We start from the raw sequence: 7,540 nt of genomic DNA, 5'->3' as shown, positions 1-7,540 counted from the left end.
AGTCCTACTCGACAGCGTTTGATTATCCTATTTGTCTTGGAACTTTATCGAACCGTAATGAATGCATTCTTTAATTCCTCTTGATTGGTCCAATTTGATATATAATGCTATCGGAATGTTAGTTCAACAATTTGTTTAGTATAGTTCTTATGCGGTATTCATCGAGCTTTAGCATCTCTCTAGTTGTCTGAGTAATGATGCTTGTTGTTTACCTTCTTTTTCTTTTGTTCAAATATGAATCTGGCTCAGTTTCTCATGTATGATCTTTCGGTGCCCTCATCACATTCTGGGTTTTGTTATTTTACTTTTTTCTACAGTGAATGTCTAGAATTGATGAATACTATCCGCAATTTCTGTGTTTTATCGTTATATATATATATATATATATATATATATATATATATATATATATATATATATATATATATATATATATATGTTTTTCATTCGCGGAAATGTGAACTAGGGCTTGGATTCTTGCCCTGGCCCATGGGCGTATCTGGTCCTAAGGGTCTGATTTTTATTCCTTAATCATTTGCTGGCACTCTCTATGTCTACGGTGCATCTTGATTTTTACAGTACAACACTGTCGTATGGTTAGAGGGTTTCTTTGCCAATGATATAAATTGTTTCATTTTAGGTTCATAGATAACAAATGAACAGGCTTCGGCCCGAGTTTTTCATCTATATTTATTTTATGGGTTTAATTCTGATAAAGAAATACTACGTACCTCCTTCTTGTTAACAAAAAGTAAGCATTGTTCCTTTCTAGTAATACTGGTTTTGTTCAGTTTATTCTTTCCTTCATAAGTATGTTTCTGAGTCTGTACTTATGAATATTTGTGTTTCTTGGATCTATGTTTTAACTAGAAACTACTCATTTGACGGTTTACTGGATTATTTATTCTCCTACTTTTCCAGATATTACTGTACAGTATTAAAATTCCAAGATTTCAATAATAGCATTTTCCAAAACTGCTCATTCTACTATACAAACTCATAACTAAAAGAATTTCTCCAAGTTGATTTACTTACCTGAAATCAGTCTTAAAAGAAAAATCAACTGTTGAAGTCACCTCTGTAATTTAACAAATTTCAATCCTCCCAACCATGAGACTTGCCTTCAGGTCCAAGTCTCCCCCCGAGCTTTCTCACAAGACTGATGTCTTCTTGCAAGGCTTCACATACAGTGCCTCAGCTATCTGGTCACCACCAGACTTAGCCTCTTTTCCTGTCTGACCTCTCAGCACAGTCCAAAATATTCTCTCCCTTTCTCCTCTTTTACTCTCAGGTATCCATGTCTACCCTCTTGAGTCCTTTCTTTGGAGAATTCATAATCAGGGAGGTAGTTAGGGTTAGGAAACTGCCTATCCTAATTTTCTTGATATGAAAAGTTACAAGATTTGTTAACACTCCAAAATAGTTTTTCTTTATAATTATCAAATTTAAATACTTAATTCAAACAATAACCATAATATCCAGTTTTGTTTTTACTGCGGTAAATTAAAATAATTACAGTTTTCTGGGGACATCACATCTTCCCCCCTTGAAATCAAACATCATCTCGATGTTTTTCTGCTGCAAACAGACCCAGAAAAGCTTCCTTCATGAGTTGCTCATCCTCCCAGATGGCCTCATCCGGCCCAAAGTGATGCCATTACACTTTAACCTGGGTGATAACTTGTTTCCACAGCATTACTTCTCTTCGATCGAGTATAACCAGAGGTTCGACCAAGAATTCTCCTTCCGGCTTGACCTACAAAAGCAGAAAATTTTAGTCAGCTTTTACTTCAATTAATATCTTGTATGACTTTATTAGCGAAAATCCTTTTACCTGTATAGCTTTCCAATTGATTATATGTTTAGGATCATAAAAATAGCTTTTTATTACAGATACATTGAAAACATTGTGCACCCGAATGTGGCTAGCCCGATCCGTACCAAAATATGAAATGGGCCACAAATCGGGGTGCTAACTTATCACACACACTCCATTGTAAGGTACTCATTTTGGCACGTACCCTTACATACACATGATCCCCTACTTGGAATTCCCTAAAATTCCTTTTTCGATTGAAAAAGTTCTTTTGTTGATCTTGAGCAGCCCTTAAATTGGAACGAACCTTCTTAACCATTTCTTCCATTTCCTTTAACATTTCGGGTCCCAACATCAACTTATCCTCTGGTCCTCCCCAACTAGAAGGTGTGCAGCACTTGCATCCATACAAAACTTCAAACGGGCTCATTTGTAGTGATGTATGATAGTCATTGTTGTAAGGAAATTCGACCAAATGTAGGTAATCTTCCCATTTGGAGGGCTGTTGCATCACATAAGTTCGCAACATGTCTTCCACCACCTGATTTACCTGCTCTGTCTTCCCATCCATCTGAGGGTGGTAGGCGGTGCTGAAATTTAACTGCGTACCTAACCCTTCAAACAGAGCTTTCCAGAAGGTTGATGTAAACTTTACATCACGATCAAAAATTATAATTTTTGGTAGTCCATGTAATCTGAAAATACTCTGCATGAATATGTTGGAAATTTGTACTGCCTTGTAGGTGGATTGTACTGGTATGAAATGGGCCGATTTTCTTAATTTTTCCACTACCACCATTATCGAGTCATTTTTCTTTTTAGACTTGGGTAGTCCCATGATGAAGTCGAGGGAGATGGTGTCCCATTTCCATTCCGGGATTGGTAGTGGATGCAGTAATCCAGCAGGATGTTGGTGCTCTGTTTTTACTTGCTGACATTCTAGACAGCGAGTCAAATATTCTGCTACATTCTTTTTCTTTTCAAAGTGCAATAATTAATTTTTGGTATCCTGGGTGTCCCGCATAGGGACACTTATGATATTCATCCAAAATTAAATCTTTAATGTTGTTTTGGTTAGGCACATACATTCTTTTCTTATAAATCAGCATACCTGCAGGATTTATTTCATATCCTAGCTGATGTTCATGGTTGTTTGTAATTTGAGCTTGCTGTCCTAAAAACTGGTATTTTGGATCCCGCTCGTCTGCTTCTTTAATCATCTCATTGAAGGTGGTCCTCACCTCACTGTAAGAAATTTCATAAAGACAGTGTACCTTTCGACTTAAGGCATCTGCAACCTAGTTCTCCTTTCCTTTCAAGTGCTTGATTTCAAAATCAAATCCACTTAAAAGTTCTACCCATCTGGCTTGCCTAACATTCAAAGTGGGCATCTTAAAATAATTAGTCAAGTTGTGATGGTCGTCATTAAAAGAAATTTCTTACCCATCAAATAGTGCGCCACATTTTTAGTGCATGAATAACAACTGTTAATTCTAAGTCATAGGCTGAGTATTTTTGTTCGTGTTCCTTCAGATTTCTAGATTCATAGGAAATTACTCTACCTTCTTGCATTAAAACACCACCAACCCCTTCTTTGCTAGCGTCCGTACACACCACATAGTCCTTATTTGGATCTGCAATGCTTAAGATTGGTGTGGTGGTAAGTAAATGCTTGAGCTGCTCAAAGCTCTTTTGGCATTCGACTGTCCATTTAAAGGTTTTTCCCTTCTTCTGTAGGGAGGTAATGGGATAGGCCACTCTGGAGAATCCTTCAACAAATCATCTGTAGTACCTTGCCAGTCCCATAAAAGATCTTATATCTGCCACATCCTTTGGTACTGGCCATTCCATTATGGTCTTTATCTTTTCGGGGTCCACAACGATTTTGTCTTTGGTAATGATGTGGCCTAAATACTGAATCTACTCTTTAAAGAAATCACACTTGCTAAATTTTTCATACAATTGATGTTCCCTGAGAGTCTGCAGCACTATTCTGAGATGCTCTTTATGTTCTTCTATACTTCGGGAATAAATTAGTATATCATCAATAAAAATTAATAAAAATTTATCTAAATACTGATGGAATATATTGTTCATTAGACACATAAAGGTTGTGGGGGCATTGGTCAGCTCGAAGGGTAACACCACAAACTCATAATGTCCATAGCGAGTCCTAAAGGTTGTTTTAGCTATGTCCTCTTCCTTGATTCTGATCTGATGGTATCCTGAACGTAGATCAATCTTTGAAAACACTGTCGCACCCTTCACCTGATCAAATAGCTCATCTATGCGAGGTAAAGGGTACTTGTTCTTAATGGTCAGCTTATTTAGCTGACGGTAATCCATACACATACGCAGGGTTCCATCCTTCTTTTTGAAAAACAGTACGGGGGCTCCCCAAGGTGATACGCTTGGGCGGATATAATTTTTATCCAACAGCTCCTGTAATTGCATTTTTAATTCCGTCAGCTCTGGTATACTCATACGATAAGGAGCTCGGGACACCGGGGCTGCTCCTGGTACCAGTTCAATGGTGAAGTCTATGTCTATTTTTGGAGGTAGTCCTGGAATTTCTTTAGGAAATACGTTTGGAAAATTCTGTATCATAGGTATACTTTCCAAGGAAACAGACTTGTCTTTTGAGTTGGCATAACCCACTTGAATCGCATAAATTTGGCATCCTTTTCTAATGCACTTTGCTAATTGAGAGGTGGTTATTGGTCGTAAGTTTAGTGGTCTCAAAATGCCTTGAATTTCCTGTTTGTTTCCCTGCTCATCCATGTAGCAAATAGCTTTTGTTTTACAGTTTATAAGGGACCAGTGCTTTTCCAGCCAATCCATGCCTATTAGAACATCATACAACCCTAGGGGTAATACATTTAGATCTGACACCAAAGGCTGACCTGCTATTTCTAATGGACAATTGTTGACTTTGGCCAAGACACGTCTTTTTGCCCCTGTTGCTAGCTGTAGTAACCAGGGATTTTTGAACTTGTGATGCAGGGCTAGCCTGCAATACCCAGGATCGCCATAAATTTGTCCATGACAAATTCCATTTCAGTAAATGCCCAATCAAAACCTCCAATTTAAAACAATTTGACCCACTGCAATCTCAACTTTATCTTTCAATCGCTGGCAAATTCAACAACTTAAATTTCCTTTTCAACCCAATACAATCTCAATTTCTACTTTGATGTAAAAGTGTAACAAACACTACTCAATCCAATAACCAAAGCTTGAATTTTACATGCACCTTTTTCATTCCCAATCCAATTAACATTCAATGGTCCCACCATTACAATTACGTTCTCATATGCTGGGTTCAATTAAAGAGTGCGCCCTTACTGTTATATTCAATTTGGCAACTTATATAATTTAATTCCATATGTTTGCCAACTAATTTTAAACACATTACTTTTGGATTTAAATCTTAAACATTTCACTGTTTCCAACAAATCTCCATAAACAATGCACCCATCACCAATATAACTTACCTATTCGATTTCCTGTAATAATCTCTGGATCACGCCTTCAGATTGTGGACAGCGCCTTCTGGCATATCATTCCTGCACAAATATCAATTTTATGTCTCTGTCTAAATTGTGTGGAACTCTTCCCAAGTTGCAGATTTCTTATGATCAGAGGTTGATGAAACAATGCAATCTTGTTCCAACAGTTTCAATTTGGCACACAATCTGTGTAACGAAATTCTTCAAAGGATGAATCCCTTTGAATGACAGCTCCAGAACTCAAATATAACAAATATGTGTTAGCGGGCATACATTTATGTGGATCGATTATGGTATCCCTTTACCTTCTACAACAGTAGGTTACACTCTGTCAATACGTCATGGCTATCGGTCTCCAACAATATAACAAAATGACTTCAAACAATAACATCGCTACAGGCTCATTGTGAACTACAGCAGTTGAACATAACCGCACTCAATATTCATGATTCTCAACTTTTTCCACTGCGATAACAAATCAGTTCAACGTTGTCTATATCAGTAATGACACACATCATTAATAAATGTAACCGATCGTCCATACAACAGAGTCAAAACACATTTATTCCCCTTTTACACTAGCGCTCAATTCACAACAGAAATAAGACTCGATCCATAATTCTCATTCAACATTCGTTTTTCTGAATTGAATTTGAAATTATAAAACTTGACAGTGCTATATCAAATCGAATCTCCCTTCCATGCAATTCATTACAAATTCATGAATCAATTTCGTTTCTCTTACCCAGAATATATAGACCAATCGAACCCAGAAAGGTGAGAATACTCTCTCCCTACCAGCGTAGCTATCAATTGAAGATCGAACTTAATTGATTCAGTTGACTTTATCAAACAGTTTAAAATCTGGTTCCTTGCATCCACAGATCGCTTTTAATACTGCGCTATGTTACTTATGCCATCCATCGATTTCTCAACACGCAATCTGCTATGGTGTTAACACACTTCCCTGCATACACAAAACCACTCCAGCCTGCAACTAAGTTATGTTTCATTTCCATTTAAAGTGAACAACGTTTCATTAACGCTCCAAACCATGTATTCTGATCCAGGTGGATGTTGGTGGCCACCCACCTATCCCATTTGGACCCCCACAACTGTCTCTTTCAGCTTTTTCAATTTCCTAAATTGTAGCACAGTTTACTATTTTTAGCAGTTTTTCGGGTCCTAAACTTCCAGAGCCGTTTTGAGGCCCTAAACGACGTTTTTTTGGGAATCGGGGTAAACATGGGTCCATGGACGAATGTTGCCTCCCAAAGTGGTAGTACTCGGATAGATCTTTCTAACGAGCTATCGTACGCGTCAAACGGAGATCGTATGCCAAAGTTACGACCCCGGGAAATTGATGTACCAATTTACCCAAACGGGGCCCACAATTTGGCGTTTCATCTTCTAGGGTTAGGTTTCAGGATGTGAAGGGTTTTCCATTGTTTCTCAACAATAAATAGGCCTTCGAGCCTCATTGTAACACAGTTCAGAGGCATGTAGCCGCACATCTCTTCTCAGAGATAAGCTACCATCGCCCTAGCTGGTTTATTTCCATTTCTGGTTGTAAGCATATTTCAGTATTTTCCATTAATGAAATGAAGCATATTTTCCGCTGCATCTCTGTGTTTATGGTTATTGCATCTCTATATTTATGGTTATCTCTGTAATCTATTGCGTTCCTGTCTAAATCCGGATCAGTGGTATCAGAGCGGTCTGCTTTTTCTCTGTTTTTCTTTGCATGTCCCCAACAAGGTCGGGATATAAGGAGTTAGGTCTTGAACTGGTTGAACCTTTGCAAGACCAGCCTCGCAAATCCCGACGGCCTCCCATGGCGGATGAGAAGAAAGACGAGGGGGCAGGAGATCCCATCAAAATCTTGCTCGAAGAAGCCCTCGAGTGACAACGGAACGCGATGATAGACAGCTTTGCCCAGATCCTTCAGCGGCTACCCAGAAGCGACGCATCGGCTTCCAACAGCTACTCTGGAAACGCCACGCCCTTTAAGGTACAAGTTAATTTTGAAATCCCCATATTTGAGGGTCAGATAGATGCAGATGCCGTAGATAAATGGTTAAATCTACTAGAGGGTTATTTTTCTGTTCATGAATTTTCGAGTCGAGAAAAGATTGTTTTCGCTCTTCTCAAAGCAGCCCCCCATGTCAAGGACTGGTGGGAAACCTACTGCGAGCAGAAGGATGAAAGTACTGGC

The sequence above is a fragment of the Pinus tabuliformis genome, chromosome J (assembly GCF_031772625.1).
Source record: "Pinus tabuliformis cultivar Carrire ecotype Pingquan chromosome J, CPIR1, whole genome shotgun sequence".
Taxonomy (NCBI): domain Eukaryota; kingdom Viridiplantae; phylum Streptophyta; class Pinopsida; order Pinales; family Pinaceae; genus Pinus; species Pinus tabuliformis.
Note: the sequence above shows the minus strand (reverse complement) of the source record.